This window comes from Acanthochromis polyacanthus, chromosome 9 (genome assembly GCF_021347895.1).
Source record: "Acanthochromis polyacanthus isolate Apoly-LR-REF ecotype Palm Island chromosome 9, KAUST_Apoly_ChrSc, whole genome shotgun sequence".
NCBI classification, from domain to species: Eukaryota; Metazoa; Chordata; class Actinopteri; family Pomacentridae; genus Acanthochromis; species Acanthochromis polyacanthus.
The window spans coordinates 1,744,236-1,761,815 of record NC_067121.1 but is presented as its reverse complement, the minus strand read 5'-3'; the positions used below and the strand labels follow the sequence as shown (position 1 = coordinate 1,761,815).

Sequence of the window (17,580 nt, the reverse complement as noted above, 5' to 3'; positions counted from 1 at the left end):
GAAATGCATTTTTGAAGGGAAACAACAGTGTACTGTATACTGTGGAATGGAATGTAAAACTACAAAATACTAGAATTCTCTCATCTCTGGAATCATTGCTCCCACTGACAAGCTGCATAACCGACATCAGTCATAAGAATAGAAGAAATAACAGATTCAAGCAAAATGTTACCAACATAAAAGCTCTAATTAACGCATGGAGGACAGAATGTAACTGTATTTGTCACACGTGCAGCACACAGTATTTGTTTTACAGTCCTTCTTGTTACTCCTGGATGACTGAAAAAAAAAATCTGATCTCTGACCTGCTGGGAACTGAAACCTGAAAACTGCCTTCATGGCTGCAGCAAAGAGAGAACTGGTGGTGTTGTCATGTGCAGCACCTTTCGAGCCTCTGAACACGTTCACCGTTAGTAAACGATGCTTTCAGAAATGTTTCATTTGTTTGAAATTGGTAAAACGTGAGATTTGTTGTGGATGGTTGATGTGGCACCTGGACAAGAAAGTTTTAGTTTTTGTGAGATCAATCAGTAGCACACTCTCAGTTTCTGTGTGTGTGTGTGTGTGTGTGTGTGTGTGTGTGTGTGTGTGTGTGTGTTCTTGTACTTGTTACATGGTGAGGACCATTTTCTGCATTTAACTATCAAAGTGAGGACATTTTTACAAAGTGAGGACATTTTTACAAAGTGAGGACATTCTGGCCGGTCCTCACTTTGAAACAGCCATGTTTGAGGGTGAAGACTTGTTTTTAGAGAACAGGTATGAATTGAGGTTTGGTTAGGGTTAGGGTAAGGATTAGGGTTAGACGATCAGTTGTGATGGTTAAGGTTAGGGTAAGGCTCTAGGAAATGCATTACGCCTATGGATGTCCTCACTAAGATAGAAGTACAAACGTGTGTGTGTGTGTGTGTGTGTGTGTGTGTGTGTGTGTGTGTGTGTGTGTACTTGCATGTGTATTGCAGCTGTCTGGGTGTATGTAAGAGGGGAGTGCATAATCTACCTGTGGGGGGGTGTTTTGTGAAAATGGGGAAGGGAGAGCTGGGTATATGCTTCAGTTTTAGACTTATCTCCTGTGATGTTCTGCCTTTTGTTGAACGGATTAAATGGATGGATTATGTGACCAAATACTCATATGACTTGTTTTTTTTTGTCAGCAGATTGCAAACAACGATGGAGCGCAAGAGTCACGTCTGCAGTGTGTTCTACAAACACTTCACTGAGAAGTCAAGCTTGGCCCGCCACATGAAGCTTCATGGTCCAAAGGAGCACAAGTGCAGTGTGTGTGGGAACAGCTTCAGTATGGAATTATATTTGTGTCACAATCCTGAGCGCACACTGTGAAATTTTGAGCACAGAAAAACTTAATCTGAGCAAACAAAAATCTATTCTGCGCTCAAAAAATATATTTTCATATTTGCAACTGTAACCCTCTCTCGCACCCGTCACCTTAGACAGGGTGAGGTGCTACAAAAGAAAGAAGAAAAAAAAGGTTAAGGGTTATCTCTGACCTCGGCTTGAAGAGGAGGTGGCTTTATGCTGGCCTGTCTGTGGAAGCAAACATATAAATTCCACCCCAAGGAACACATGGTGACAAAATGTAAAGTTTTAAAAGGAAGTATAATCACTTAAATGTAGAATAGAAATTTTGCAATTTGAAATAATAAAAGAGAATGAAATTATCTTCAGTCGCCTTCAACAATCAGTTACTATAATTTAGTTCAAATTCAACCAGAACACAGGTCTATTCAGATCATGAAAGAACATTTAAAACTAAACTCTGAGATCTCAGGAAAACAACAAATGAAATAAACTCCAAAAAAACAAGACCAATAAACCAAGAAATTAAATAAAATAAAGCGAGTGCACTCGTTCTACCGCCGTCCCTCAAAAGCAAGTCCAAAGTCAATGGTTGTTGAACCAAGTGGTGTCCCAGCCCGATCTCACGAGGATTCGTGAAACTGTCACGTAAATTTTAGTTTCGGTTTCGTGCGCACCAACACGATTTCGTCATGTTTTTTGTGCCGCTCACCACGAAATGCGCACCAATGTATTTTAAACGGCGGACTTTTCGTGCCACTCAGAACGTATTTCAAAAGAATGTGTATATTATATTTTTAATGTAAAACCGCGGCGAATCCAACGCTATATTTTGCATGACATCGTCCCTAAACATAACCCTAACCATAACCCTAACCATAACCTAACCATAAGCCGGTGGTACACTTACCAATTTGCATAGGAATTTCAAGAATGTCCGGCGGCCGGCGGCCGCAAACGCGATCACACAAGCAGTATACGCCGATGGACAGCTTAGATCGTCATGAATCCGCCGGTATAAACCACTTTCAGATGTGATTACCACAGCGAAAAACATTTCGTGGTGAGCGGCACGAAAAACATGACGAAATCGTGTTGGTGCGCACGAAACCGAAACTAAAACTTACGTGACAGTTTCACGAATCCCCGTGAGACCGGGTTGGGTGTCCAGGATGGGGAAGCAGGGTGGAGAAGCAGGTCTGTCGCAGTAGGAGACGGTGGACGGAAGCACCAGGAATCCAGCAGAAGGATGTCAACACAAAAAACCAGCCTACACAGTAGGTAGAGAATTACTAATCCATTCTACAACAATGCTCAAGTTAGCATTATTCAGTAACATTTTCATAAGCTCAAGTTAACATCAATAATAACTTCATACATTTCAGAAAACCACATACATATTATCATAATAGCACCAATAACATATTTAACCAACTTTACCAAGCAGTAGAATAAGAAATACTACTACTAGAAATACACACTTGGCTAGAAACCATGTGCTCCAACATCCAAACAGGCCTTATTTGGCTAGCATGAAAAACACACAATAATGGAACGAAAGGGTAAAAAACACAAAAGCATTCACAAACAAAATATTTCCAGTTTCAAATGATAATTACCCTCACGAAAACATCCCGACTGGTTTTTAAAAAGAGCAAAGCCCAGTAAGTAGTTCAATAGCCACCGCAGCTACCATGCTAAAATGCCACGATGCCATGTTAGCAGCTGTGCTACTCACCGGGAACGATTTTCCTTCACTCGGTCAATAGCCGCACAAAATGACAGCTCCTCGGAAACTTCAAAGTATCCAGTGATGTTCCGGTCTGCTATCTCCTCTATTTTCTTTTCTTCTCTATTCTTTTCAATTCCAAAAATCCAGGACGACACACACCACACCGCACCGCAGGCAGGAAGGGAAAAACGTCAAAGATAGCTTACAAAAAAAAGATGATCACTCCTCGCACCTTTCGCACACCGGAGTCACAACTGCTTCTCTTAAAGGAGCAGTAACATAGCGTCAATACAGCTAAGGACAAAAAGTAAATAAATAAATAAATAACCAGGGCCTTATAAACCCGGGTTACACAACTATCCACATGCACACACAATCTTAGTGTTTTTCATTCTGCTGTCCTGTGGATCTCTGCTCTACGTCCTCGCTACGTCTCTCTCGCTCAACATCTACTCTCTGCACGCGCTCAACTCTGCCTTCACGCTCGCTCGACTCTGCACGGCGTTACAAATGTGCCACAAAACCAGCCAATCACAGACTTCTGACTCTATCCAATCGGGTCCCTGTTTTGGCCGCCTCTCAGAAGCGCTGTTAAAAATGATCGCTAAATCAACTGGAGTTCTGCTATATACGCTGGACTGCGACAGATTTTCAGTGAGTATTGTTTTATTATTGAATTACATTAAATAAAGCACTATTTTGTTTAGTGTGTTAAAGTACAGCTGTAATGTTTTGGTACGGTTTTGCAGAAAGTCGGTCCTGCTTCCACAACAAAACGAGGGATTTAGCAGATGTGCTAGCTAAACAGCATGACAGATCCAAATAATGACAACCCAAATACTCCGCCACCATGTCAGGTTTTTATTAGCTTTGCTTTTGATTAAACTTTCTATTAACCAACCTTTCAGATTAAAGCTGATTTACTAGCAGGAGTCAAAGCTGTAGAGCTTAAGCTAACCTAATAGCTAATGAAAACTTTGTTGGACATTAGTGTTTGATTTCAAAGTGTTAAATAATTGTGTTTTGACAGAACATATTAACTTTACATTTGGTATTGATTTAGGGTCAAAGTGTGGTTGAGTTAGCAGCCAGAAATCTAATAACTTTGTTGGTTAACACCATGGCCACAACTAGTTCACCAAGCCCTACAGAGAGCAGACAGCCAGAGCCTAGAAATGGAACTGTACCGCAAGAGATGGCAAGGTTTGCATGTTTACTCAATCATATGTTTTTATTCATAATATTGTGAATTTGATGTTCTCATTTGGTTTGTGGATGTGTTTAACAGAGACATTTAAATTCATATATAATCAGAACTGAGAGAGTCTAAAAAAATCTAATTATCTAGTATTTGACTATATTATTTATAAATGCGTACATATATATGTCCTGTGCAGAGCTTTTCCAGGATACTTCAGATCAAACTTTAGTCGAGGTAAAAAGAGGTGTTTAACTTCCACCAAGCAGCCTCCTAGAACAACCAGCAAGACCATCACTCTCATTTTTTATCTGCTTCCAAAAAACACACCCTACACACCTTTGCCAGTTGAGGAGCTTGAACTCCTTCAAGCTGGCATGAGAAGACAAACGGTGTCGCTGCCTGACCACAGTGACCATGCAGAGGTAGTCAGTTCAGAGTTTAAGGCGGTCATTGGGCAACACTTTTAACCCAAATTACATGTTAACGTCTATATTGTAGTGTTTTATTTCTCTCTTTCTTTTCTTTGTTGTCACATTTCAAAGGTCCTGGCTGAAACATTCCCAAAAATGGAAGATCTTTATGGGGGATGGCTCTTTCATAAAGCAACAGGTTTGTAAGGCCAGGATTGTGTATTTTTGTATCACATCCCACTCCTGTAGTTGTAATTTATTTTAGTTGTACATAAGGGCTAATGCTGCACAGGCATTTAGTTGTAAGCATTAGAGATGGCTCGTTGACGATAAATAGGTGTATTTTTAATTAGAATATGTTTGTGTTTCTTACAATAAATGTGGCAGTGGTCGACAGAAGCTCACTGTAATTCCACCAGAAGCAGAGGGTTGTTCTGTAAAAACTCTGAGAGCTCAGTCAGGAGGGGGTAAAGCCACTATTTACATAGTGCCACTACAGGAGACATTAGACACCTCTCCTCTGCCTGCTGACTCGCAGCACTTTTCAAAGATGCCAAAGAAGACATGTTAGCAGTGTAATGAAGTGATGCCTCTGCAGATGCTTGCAATAAAGGAAAATGACTTTCTGATGAGAGTGATGAAGAGGTGAGAAAACATAGCTTTTGTTTCATTGTGATGGAAATGACAAAACACACGGTGTTTATTAAAGTGGCTGTTTTCTCAAACAGCAGCATCCACACCACACAGGTTTGTTTTTAAAAATAAGCTTTGCTTTGTTCTTTTAGCAGGTTTTTAGAATCTCAGCACATGCTGCAATAAGTTATAACCACCTTTCATTTGATTGCCCTTTCTTTGTTAAATGGGTCAAAGGTTTACCATGTTTGGCAGCAAAGGGCTCATGAGCTTTCTATTGTCCTCCTAAAGCGTGGAAGATCTATTACACTTCCTTGAACAACAAGCTGACACCACAACAGAATTTAAATTGTGTGTGGACAGAGAAAGCCTTCCAGAGGTATCCTCCAGTGGCAGAGGAACAAACTGCATCTGACATCAGTGCTCTCAAGGTGGTGTACAGAGGAGAGTCATACAGGAGCACTGAAGAAAGAGTTTGTGACAGGTACGTTTTCCATGACCTGTGTCCTTATGTTAATAACAGAAGATCACCTTAAACTGGGGTTTGCTTTTGTGCCTAAGATATGATAACAGGTATCGAAAACAGATTCTTTGAAGGACCTGGAAGTCAGGGTAAAAATCCCAGGTACTCTCTGACAGACCTTGATGATGAAAACTTCAGGTTGGTCACATAACTGTTGTACATCACTATATGTAACACACATCATTAAAAATAAAATAAACACCCTTTTTCTCCATGTATTCACAGAACTGTTGGTGAAATAATTGCAGTCAGCCTGGCCCAAGGTGGCCCAGCTCCTGCTTTTTTTTAGGACTGGTGCTACCGTTTCCTGTGCACAGGAGAGGTGGATTTTAGTAGTTTATCGAAGGAGGATGTGGCTGACCAAGAATCTTCCCTACTCATCAGCAGAGTGAGCACCTTGTCTAGCACACTGCTACGCTTTTAATTCACACCTTTCTCTGAACAGTGAACACTTTCAGGTTGAACATGTGGCTGATGCAGTTATAAACTGTGGATACACAAGCCAGATCAAGCTGGATAATAAACAAAACATCATTCAGTAAGAAACAACAACTGTCATTGAAATATTTTTACTTTAGCTTCCGTCAATTTTCGCCTGAAATTTCTACTGAGATGTACAGAAAATAAATTGAATGCTGTTCTTGAACTGTTTGGAGTACATGCATGGTTGTGGTCTCATTTGAAAGCTGACAACCTGAATTTCCACCCAGTCACTCAGAATTACTCTAGGTGCTACTGGCACAGAGTATTTCATGTTGGAACACACTGAATTAGGATGACTTTTATTCTCGCCTACATTTTTTCCCTAATAAAACACCTGAAAATCAGTGTGGCAGCACTGTGAGAGCTTGAAACACAACAAGGCAACAGCTTGGGGTCTTACATAGTTCAGATCAAAATTTCAGAGCAATACTACAAGAAATGAGTGTTTCACACATGTTTTTGTACTGATATGGCCCGGCGCTGTCAATTTTGGACACCCTCTGTACACCCTGGGCAAAAATGGTATATGTTCGTTTTTCAGCCCGTTTTCACATTATTTTCACTTCAAAAACTCATAAAGAACTCAAAAAAGGCACTTCAGAGCAGCTGCAGTGTGGATCAGACCCAGAGACTGGGAGAGACAGAGAGGCTGCAGCTGCAGCCAGAGCCGATGTGTGAAACGTCACAGAACCCTGCTGGCAGAGGCTCTATTTATATCCTGGTATCCAGCAGCTCATTGGCTACCGGCCCTGTCAGTCAAACGTTTCCTCCGACGTGATTTGCTCAGAATTTACTGACGAAATGAGGTAGGTCCAGATCGGTCAGTCTCGGCTACGGTTGGCTGTTTAGGGTTCAGAGGCAGGCCAGAGTCACTTGATTGGTTGAAATGTGGTGTAAACATAAAGGAAAGACTTCAGTCGCCATTTTGAGTCCAAGACCGCGTGGATCTCTGTACGCTGAATAAAAATATGAACATAAATACAGTGAATTATGAAATGCGCAGCGCCGCGTGTGCGCACACGGAGCCGAGCTATTTGTGGATTATTTACTTATTTCCAGACATGTTTTGGACAAAATATGATACTTGCTGGTATTGTCTGGATGCCTAAGCTTGGATTCTGGCCGGTTTTTGTGGATTATTTTCATCTTTGACCAGTAAAAGAGCGTCCAAAGGTGAGTTCTGCCCTTTAAATGTTTTGTTGTTTGTTGGAGAAATGTGTTCATATTACCCGCTGTGGTAATCACATCTGAAAGTGGTTTATACCGGCGGATTCATGAGAATCTAAGCTTTCCATCGGCGTATAGTGTTTGTATAATCGTGTTTGCAGCTTCGGACATTCTTTCGGACATTCTTTAAATTGTTATGGAAATCTCAAATGTCCTGCGGGCGGGACACTGAAGCTTTAAACCAGTTTTTGATTTTTGTGTTCTTTCGTTCATAGTGCTATTGTCTTGCACTCTACCACAGACTGATTCCAATGCTTCAACAAGTGAGAAAGGCCATGGAACTGTATGTTCTGCTCAGTCAGATGGCTGCAAACCCTGAAGCTTTACACACTTTACTCAAAGTAAGCATTATTCATAACAGTTTAACTCGCCGTGTTCTGGCAGACAATCGCCCTGTTCTGGATTTTGTTCTTTCTTATCTATGTATATGAATTTTAACACCAGTCGTATATTCACTTACTCTTTTTATCCAGATGCTGATTTCATAATGATGAACTGCCGACCACAGCTCAGTGAAAAGGGGACATCTCAGGAGAGAACTGAGAGATTATAAACATCATGCAAGATTTTTGCCAGGAGCTTGAAATATCAGGTACTATGCTATACAGGACTGCAGGCAAGTAACTAATAATCAGTACAGTTGAGGTATCCAGTAGGTCTGTTATGCCACTTGTCCAATTAGAAGCAAGTGTCACAGCGAATCAAAACAAAGTAGTTCTGAGTGCTCACACTTATCATGGGGTTGTCTCTTCCAGGATGATAATAACCAGGCTATAAGATGATTATTACACTATTACTACATGATTATTTAAATTGAAATTCCTTAGTTCAAATTGTTTGTAACATGTTTTATTTCTTATATTTTAAACATCACAGTGCTGCAGCTGAGGAGCCCCACTCTCTTGGAGTTCAGCATGAAGAGCCCACATTCCCATCCTCCCTGATGAAAAGAGACATTTCAAAATGACATTCATGTTTGACCACGACTGCAGGGAGCCACTTGGAGATCACTCCGTTTGTTACCAAACTGTGAGTGCATGCACTCGTACAGTAACTTTTCCAGTGCAGCCTCTCAGCACTTACACTGAATTCAGAAGACTTATGAGTGAAGCAGTTAGATGGTGGCTTCCACAGAGTTTAACAGAAATAGCTCTCTGGTAATCTGAAACAAAAAATGAGAAGCTATTTCTAAACATTAACTGATAGAATATGTTCATCACTAATGAAAAAAGCAAAACAATTGTTCCTGTTAGCTCAGTGTTTGACTTCCTCTTCAGTCATACAGATTCCCTTTATACAGGGTTCTCTTGCTTTTATTAGTTAGAAAAGCTTCAATCATTTTTGTCACTGTGCTGGAATATTTGTTGACTTTCAAGTTCTTGTCCAAATGTCTATTGGTTGGACACCTGTTGCAAGAACCTTAAGTATAAGTGACGACCATGTGACTCTGAATGTTCCAGAGGGTTGATAGTTCTCTGAAGTTCTTCCAGGGCTTCATCATCCAGTGGGCACTCAAATTCAGGAACCACAACTGTGCCATGAGAGTCTTCCTGCAGCACAGCACTCTGCCAGTCAACGCCTGGGTCCTGAAGGTCCTTTGAATTCAGAACATATCAGTCAGGAATGGATACTTGTTGAAATACAGTTTTGGTATTTGTGTGAGTTTTTTTTAAATAATAAACACAACATTACAAAAAGTGATGCTTTATTTTTGTTCATCAGCATAGAAATGACTTCATTAGAAGTAGTAGAAACGGAAAAAAAAATCAGGATCATCCCACAAATGATGACATATTTCCTGATCCAGGCCTTATAAACAGTACAGTACTCTTCATTTTATGAAAATATGTGGGCTTTGTAAACTACAGTCTGCCTCTCCTGTGGAACCTGCTCCCAGTTTGGGTTCGGGAGGCAGATACCCTCTCTATTTTTAAGACCAGGCTTAAAACGTTCCTTTTTGACAAATCTTATAGTTGGGGCTGACTGGGTGACCCACAGAGGTTCGGCTTGTGTCTTCATTGCACAGCTGACTCCCTCTTGGACGTCCCTTCGTTCTGCCTCTAGTCATGCTGCTATAGGCCTATAGGCTGCTGGGGGACTTTTCTTGACGCACTGAGCCCTTCTCTATCTACCTTTACATTTAATATGTATACCGTTATTGCAGTACATTCACTCTGTTTCCCCCTGTGCTATTTCTCCGAGTGTCCCTGGTCCCAGAGCTGGATGCTTCAGATCTGCGGTTGATGTTCCACCAGCTGGTCCAGTCTCCATCATGTCCACTGTGGGATGCTGCTGCTGACCTTCCTCCAGCCCTCTGCTTCCAACTCCCTTTTTCCACCAGTCAACTCTGCATCGCCTTCACTATACTGTTATGCTAACTTACATACTGTTTGAATTTTACTGCTAGCTATATATGGAGTATGTTTAATGTCAGAGCCGTACATCATCAGAGTAAACTATGAGTCAGTTTTCAATGTTAGCTTATACTTTGTTTGTGTCACATATCCTGTCATGCATGTATCCAAATGTGTGTTGTGTTTTCCTTGCTTTCCCACCCCTCCCTCTTCTCCCATCCCTCCCCCTTGCCCTCTTCTGTCCTTCTCAACCCCCCCGGCCAGCAGGCAGATGGGTCCCCCCTATATAGAGCCGGGTTCTGCTCGAGGTTTCTTCCCTGTTAAAAGGGTGTTTTCCTGCCACTGTCTCCTTTGGGCTGCTCTGGGGGTCAGGCATTTGGGTTCTGTAAAGCGTCTTGAGACGAGTTGACTGTAATTGACGCTATATAAATAAAATTGAATTGAATTAATAGTCTAATCTATCAGAATGTGTAGCAGATACGTACTGCTCAGTCTTACAATCAACTTCTTAAAATACATGTTCCACTTGTTTTTACATCATATTGTACCTTGAGTCTCTCCCCCTCGTCCAGATCTTGTAGACGTCCCATGAACCACAGCTGTTCAGGGGTGAGACCTCCCTCTGTCCACAGAGAATGATTATTCCATCCTTCAATAAAGGTATCAAGATCTGCCCGGAGTCGGGGACAAAGCCGTCGTGCACACCAAAGAGAAGAGTGGCATCAGATATGTCAAGTAGACCATCCTCTTCCAGAGAGTGAAGAATGTCATGGTACATGCTAGTGACTGCAACCCAGACATCCCGCCACAGTCGCTCTATTCTGTAAAAACATTTTAAATACATTATTTTGGATTAAAACTCTCATGTATGTCTTCTAAAATAATATCAAGCTGCTAGGACAACATATTGTTGGAGCCAAAAACTAAATTAATAACATAACCAAAATACAAAAAAACTAACCTCTGATTATGGACTCTTTTCTTCATCATCTTCATCATTCTTCAGCTCTTTCCAGAGATGAAGCTCGATCTTCCTGTTCCTCGTGTGGCAAACATGAAATGTGCGATATCCAGGTTTTCTACTCCCTGATCTGCCCTAACCCTGTAACCACAATAAATAAAGTTGTATCAGTAATAGTTAATGCAACTTATACAGATTTAATCAAACTTCATATAACTAGATAATCAGGTCAGAATACCTTGACGGTAAGCCATGAAGCTGGACCGATGTGATGAAGAATGAGAATGCAGTTTGTGCTTTGTTTGTTGCAGCATCCAAGTACAAGACCTGCAGTAAAACCACATGGATAATGTACAGATCTGTGTTTAGCTAACAGCTTATTAGAACATTGTTCTTTGTAGCATTTGGTATCTCATTTGTTGTGTTATTTTTTTTTTAAAACATCAATGTGGTATATCCTACAAACAAAAACACTCCATACAATGAGTTTATTAGACACATACAGCTGAAACAATGCAGCAAAATTTTTCATTGAACCAATTGCACGTTTAAATAATATTCAAAAAATGTAATAAAGCAAAAAAAAAAGGTGATCTCAAATACACAACTTTATATTCATTTTACCTTCTGCAAAGTGAATGGGGCTGTAGTTCTACCAACAGTTACTATCTGAGATATACTACATCTTTAAATAACTTTTTTATTAATGTTTTTGTGCTAGAAATGGTAGAAATGGTGAAAGTGTGACCAGCTCTGCTTCACTCGTCTCAGTGATCAAATACAGGGCACTTACAAAAAGACAATGTTGCTCTTCAGATTACTTGTATGTAAAAATGTATCCAGATGAGATATTAAATGTTTGATTACATTATAATTATCATTAATTTCATACTGAAAGCCACTGGCTAAAACAAATACTCAAAACCAAGTTGAAAGGCTGGCATACTGATCTCTGTGTACTTGGCTGTGTTTATTATTCCAAAGCCATCACCAATGATCTGTACCCTTTGGTTGAAGATTATGATCAAAGTACCTACAGTTTTAAACGGCTGTTCATAAAGCTAAGTCAGCCATGTCCAAGTTTCTGATATATACATAAGGATCAAATTACTCTGATTTATAGCTGCAAAACTTCACACATACAGTCATAAATTTAAGAGTAAAAAATGACCTTCCTTGAGTAGCCATCCACTCCACCAAAGACCACAGTGTTGTACCTGTTCAAGATGGGGAGTACTATTTCAATAAGGCTGCTCATGTGTGAGTCGTGGCAGCTAATTGCAGACTGTTCTAAATTGCAACAACCTTTTTTGAATGCAAATATTCTATTAAAAGATGTTTGGGGGACATGTTTAAATTAGGGGCTCCATAATGTTTTCCCAAGTAACAAACAAGATAAACTTCACTGAAGTATTTTAATGACATTCCTCTTTAAATGAAATAGTCTGAGCAAGCTTATTTACCTTATGAGTTTATGATTTGTGTCAGTGTGGACCAGGAACAGAGGGCCTTGCACAGAGTAACTTTGTCCAACAACACATCCTAGTTTAGTGAGGAGATCACAGCAGCATCAACTCGATGCACTGAAGCCATCATTCTCCACCACTGAACACGCAGACCCATTGAAACCAAATGTCCTTGGACCAACCAATAGCCAGTATTTGGTATCTGTCTTTTAATAGATGATACGATTGTTACGGATTTTGGCTGGACTCGAGCAGAGGAACCACGCTACCGAGGCAGAGATGGAGTGAGAAGGAGATATATTGGCTGGATGCGTTATTAGCGGGGAGAATGAGTCCAGGGTGTATTCAGCAGGCAGTGGAGGGTTGGTCTGGTTCCGGAGGAGGGGAGCCGGGGATCGGCGGCCGTCGTTGGTTCCGTGAGGGGAGCTGAGTGTGGCGGCAGGTGGTAGGTGGATCCCTGGCAGCGGCAGAGTTTGATTGTGGACGGAGTCCAGGAGGGATGACGTCAAGGGGAAGGGAAGGCAACGCAGATGATCCAGGCAGGGCTGAGGGACGAACCGGGCTGATCGGAGACAGGAGGATCCAGTGGAGAAACAGAGTACTGCAGGCAGGAGAATGGACAGCCAGGTTCTAGGTGAAGGCAGAAGAGAACACGCGTTAAACAACGTTTCACAGAATGCAGGGCTACTGTGCGGCTAGAGTGTGACTGACAGGTATGTCAGGTACAACAATCGGGCTGAGAATGGAGGAGTGAACCGGTCTTCTTGTAGCAGAGGCAGGTGATTAGTGGGACAAGCTCCAGCTGATTACCTGAGTGGAGGCAGGCTTGTCTGCACTCCACTCAGTGCATTGCTGGGGAGAGAGGAAGAGGGAGAGAAAAAGGTGAGAGACAGATGGGAAAAGGGTATTTGGATGCCAGATAGGAAGAGGGTGAGAAGAGGGCTCTGACAATGATGATGTCAAGCTCTTGGTCAGTCATTGTGCTCTATGTTCCTCTCACAGACAAGTCAAATTCTTGCATCCTTCTGTAAACTGTCCGTCTTGAAACACCAAGGAATTTAGCAATCCACCTGTGTATTTAAAGGCCACACTAATTGCCACAGGTGTGGCGCAAATCATGAGGTGAATAGTTTTTGACCGTGGTTTATCGTGGCGTGGCATGACGGACTGTTTATTGGAAACACTTTGCTCTTTGTTAAGTTTGATGAACTCCAGAAGGTAAATAAATTCATGAATTTGTTCGTAATTGTGAGTTTGGACTATTACTTTTTAAATAGACTCTACTGGTGTTATTTTTGGACCACTAAGGAGGACAAGAGCACGTCAGAGTGGCCAGAAAGCCACGCGTACTTAACAGAGCCAAATTTGCGTCAACAATTAGTCAGAAACAATCTGTATTTGATCATATGGAAACCGTAAGTCGTGGATCAGATGGCGAAGGCAACACTGTGATCCACCAGTAATCAAGAGGCTGTGGTTCTGACGGCGCTGATCTTCACCACGGTCACGGCAGGATGCAGGAGAGACCCGACAGGAGGAGTCACAGCTGCATTGGGCGCAGCGACAAGCATCCGGAGACCGGGGCCGGGCAGTGGACCACCCATTGGCAAGGTGTGGACGTCTGGACGCGATGCAGCGGGCGGCGGACGGAGATAGGAGACTCCGGCGCAGCGAGCAGCAGCGAACAGACGAGGCAAAGTTTCCTTTGGATCGAGGTCAAATAAAAGGAGGTACATGGTAGCTACCACACACATACATATGGCCATTATATAAAGTGTGCACACAAATATCTATTAAAATACCAATGCATTGGGTCAGAACAAAGTAAAAAAACAAACAACTTTATTTAAGTCCAAGACACTACTTCAAAGGAAGACACTTTGTTTTTGTGGACATAATTTATGTTGTATTGGTGTGAACTTATGAAAAGCAACTTTTAAATGGAAAATTGTGTGTGGTTGAACAAGTGGTGAAAAAATGTCTGAAACAAAAAATGGTTTGAAGGTTCAAACTGATAATCGAGGTAACGATGCTTATTTGTGTGAAAGGATGACTGAGGCAGTAGAAGTAACTGCTGAATCTCAGACTGTTGTGAGGCTTCACTATCAGTCACAAAAAGAAAAGTGAAACTTACTACAAAAGCACTGCTTTGTAAAATAGGAGAATCAGAAAAAACAAGAAAATCTAAGTTTAATAAAGCTGCTGAATTAAAAAGGACAATTCAGGAGTTATTGTGTGAGCCTGGGTATAAAGCTGAAGTAGAAAGCAACTTTAACAAATATGAAGTGCTGCTTAATGATGCAAAAGGTGCACATGATGCTCTGCTCAAGCTGCTACCTGTGGAAGAAAGAGAAAAACTGGAAATATGGTTCAAGGCAAAACTTCTTGGTGTGGATGAAGTCTCACGGAGTGTCACAAAATATTTGGAGTGTGCACGTGAAGAAGCTGTGAAAGGCACTGAGGATAAAATAACACCATTGGACAGTATATCAAATGTTGGATCATCAACAACATGCTCAACTAGAAGCAGCGCAGGATCTGCAAGATCAAACAGGTCCAACAAATCCTCAGTAGCAATGGCACAAGCTGAAGCCAAAAGAGCTGCGCTGCTGGCACGTGCAGATTCACTAAAAAGGAAACATGAACTGGAAACACACGCTGAATTATTGCGCAGAAAGATGGAGCAAGAAGACCTCAAGGCTCAGATTGAAGCTGCAGGTGCAGAACTGTCTGTATTACAAGCATTTTCAGCAGAACAGGATGGAATGGAGTCCTATTTTGAGAAGCACGAACTAAAGCAAAAAAATGTTCATCCTGATGCAAGGTCCACGGATTTGGCAGAAAATAAAACATTGCATGTGTCTGTGTCAAAAGTGGAAAGCAGTGGAAAAGAGGATGGAACTGTTGCACATACAGCTGATAACAGCCTGCTTCAGATTTTACAGAAACAAAATCAAGTATCTGAACTACTACTACAACAACAGAGGTCAAGTCACCTTCCACCAAGAGAGACACCAGTCTTTGAAGGAGATCCTTTAAAATGTAAGATGTTCATCCAAGCCTTTAAACACTGTGTTGCAGATAACTGTGCAACTAAAGGGCGTGTACTATTTGGAAAGATACACCAAAGGGCGTCCAAGAGAGCTTGTGCAAAGTTGTTTACACATGAGTGCAGACAGAGGCTTTGAAACAGCTAAAGCCCTCCTACAGGAGCATTTTGGTAATGAAACCAGAATCACTGCAGCTTATATGGACAAAGTCCTCAACTGGCCTGCTGTTAAGGTTGAAAATGTTTCAGCGCTTCAAGATTACACTTTATTTCTTCGTGGCTGCAATAATGCAATGTCAGATTTGTTTGACATGAGAGAACTAGACGTGTGCAAATTTCAAAATCATTGTATCGAAACTTCCATTTAAACTGAGGGAACGCTTTAGAAATGTTGCATTTGACATTAGAGAAACTCAAAACCGCACACCAAACTTTAGTGATGTGGAATTTGTGGAACGTCAGGTTAGACTGTTGTCTAATCCTCTTTTTGGGGATATCCAAGTAACCAAATATGGAAGACATATCAAAAAGGATGTGAATACAATCAAGCCATCAATCAAACCAAAATGGAAACGAGAAAACTTTGCAACAAATGTCTGTGCAACCAACAAATACAAGGAAGCCAAAGATCCCACACCAAACAACAATAAGAACTGTTTGTTCTGTGTACAGGAGCATGCTCTGAATGACTGTCAGCAATTTTCCAGGATTACACATAGGGAAAAAATCAGCTTCCTGAAGGAAAAAGAAACTTGCTTTGGGTGTCTCAGTACTGGACATTTGAGCAAAAATTGCAACCAGCGATTAATCTGCAAAATTTGCAAACAGAGCCATCCCACAGCATTGCATATTAAAATCAAGAAAAAGGTTGATAGGGCAGTGAACACCAATGGCATGCACTCTTGGGAATCAGAACCAGTTGTCAACAACACGTTTGTGTCAAGTATGGTATGGTATGCATTTATTTATACAGGGACAGCGTACAATTTTACATTGACCAAAAGGAAAGATGCAATGTACCTGGTTATAGCAAAAATGCTAATTTCCACCAGTAGTCCCTGGGCAGGTTGATGTTACAATCATTGAAAAACTGATACAAATGTAAATGGACACATAAGACCATAAGTCAAGCCATTGGAGGTCATACTGGGGCCGGTAGCAATGGATTCCTCCAGATCCTTCCAGTTCAAGTGAAAGCAAAAAAAGGCAATAAAGTCATTCAGACTTATGCATTTTTGGACAATGGATCAACATCCACATTCTGCACTGAAGCTTTAATGTGAAAGCTGAACCTGACTGGAAAGAAAACAAAGATATGTTTGTTAACCATGAGCCCAAAGACAAAGGTGTCAACATGCATTGTAAACGAACATGAAGTGTCTGGCCTGAATGGAAAAAGGTACCACAGTCTTCCAAGCGTTTACACACAAAAAACTATGCCAGTTAATAGAGCAAACATAATCACCACCGAAACACTTAGAAAATGGCCTTACCTTAACAATGTCAACATCCATGAAATCCATGCAGAAGTAGAGCTGTTAATTGGTACGAACGCATCGACGTTGCTGGAGCCATGGGAAGTTGTAAACAGTCAAGGTGATGGACCCTTTGCCATTAAAACCCCACTGGGGTGGGTTATCAATGGCTCAAGAGGGGAATGGAAAGGTGAACATGACAAGTGCCATTTTGCCACTGTGAACAGAGTGTCTGTTGAGTGTCTGGAGCTGCTATTGGAAAAGCAGTATGAACATGATTTTAATGAAAAGGCTGCTGAAGACGAAACTGAAATGTCAAGAGAAGAGGCGAAGTTCAGTGAAACCATGGAACAATCTGTCAAGGTGCAAAATGGACATTACAGTGCAAAGTTGCCTTTCAAAGCAAAAGAGGTGTCAATGTCAAACAATCGTTGTGTTGCTCAACAGCGCCTCACCGGAATAAAAAAGAAAATGGAAAAAGATAAAAGGTTCCATCAACATTACGCAAATATTATGACAGATGTCATCAACCAAGGTTACGCTGAGAAAGTCCCAGAGGATGAATTACGGTGTGGTGAAAACAAGGTGTGTTACATTCCTCCTCATGGTGTTTATCACCCATGCAAGGGCAAGATGCGAGTCGTCTTTGATTGTTGAGCCAAGTATAAAGGAACCTCCCTTAATGATCAACTGCTACAGGGCCCGAACCTTACAAGTTCTTTAATCAGAGTGCTACTGAGATTCAGACA

General features: G+C 41.3%; 2 long non-coding RNA genes across 4 annotated transcripts in view; one reads left to right on the top strand and one right to left on the bottom strand.

The window, feature by feature from the left end:
• The window catches only part of LOC127535570 (uncharacterized), a 97,284-nt gene extending 79,983 nt beyond the window's left edge, over positions 1-17,301 (bottom strand). Inside the window, exons 1-6 of one of the 3 annotated variants that reach the window (XR_007944423.1) lie at positions 13,019-17,301; positions 12,305-12,937; positions 11,080-11,168; positions 10,842-10,982; positions 10,429-10,701; positions 8,986-9,121 (exon numbers count right to left, since the gene is read on the bottom strand). This is a non-coding gene — a long non-coding RNA (uncharacterized LOC127535570). Of the gene's footprint in view, positions 1-8,409; positions 9,122-10,428; positions 10,702-10,841; positions 10,983-11,079; positions 11,169-12,304 lie in introns of those variants that run through there. The other 2 variants (XR_007944422.1, XR_007944424.1) reach the window with 2 other exon arrangements.
• On the top strand, positions 4,532-8,520 carry LOC110972352 (uncharacterized). The gene is made up of 7 exons (XR_007944449.1): positions 4,532-4,672; positions 4,793-5,305; positions 5,585-5,777; positions 5,855-5,954; positions 6,042-7,867; positions 8,000-8,118; positions 8,403-8,520. It is a non-coding gene; the product is annotated as an uncharacterized LOC110972352 (long non-coding RNA).
• Positions 17,302-17,580: the final 279 nt, after the last annotated feature.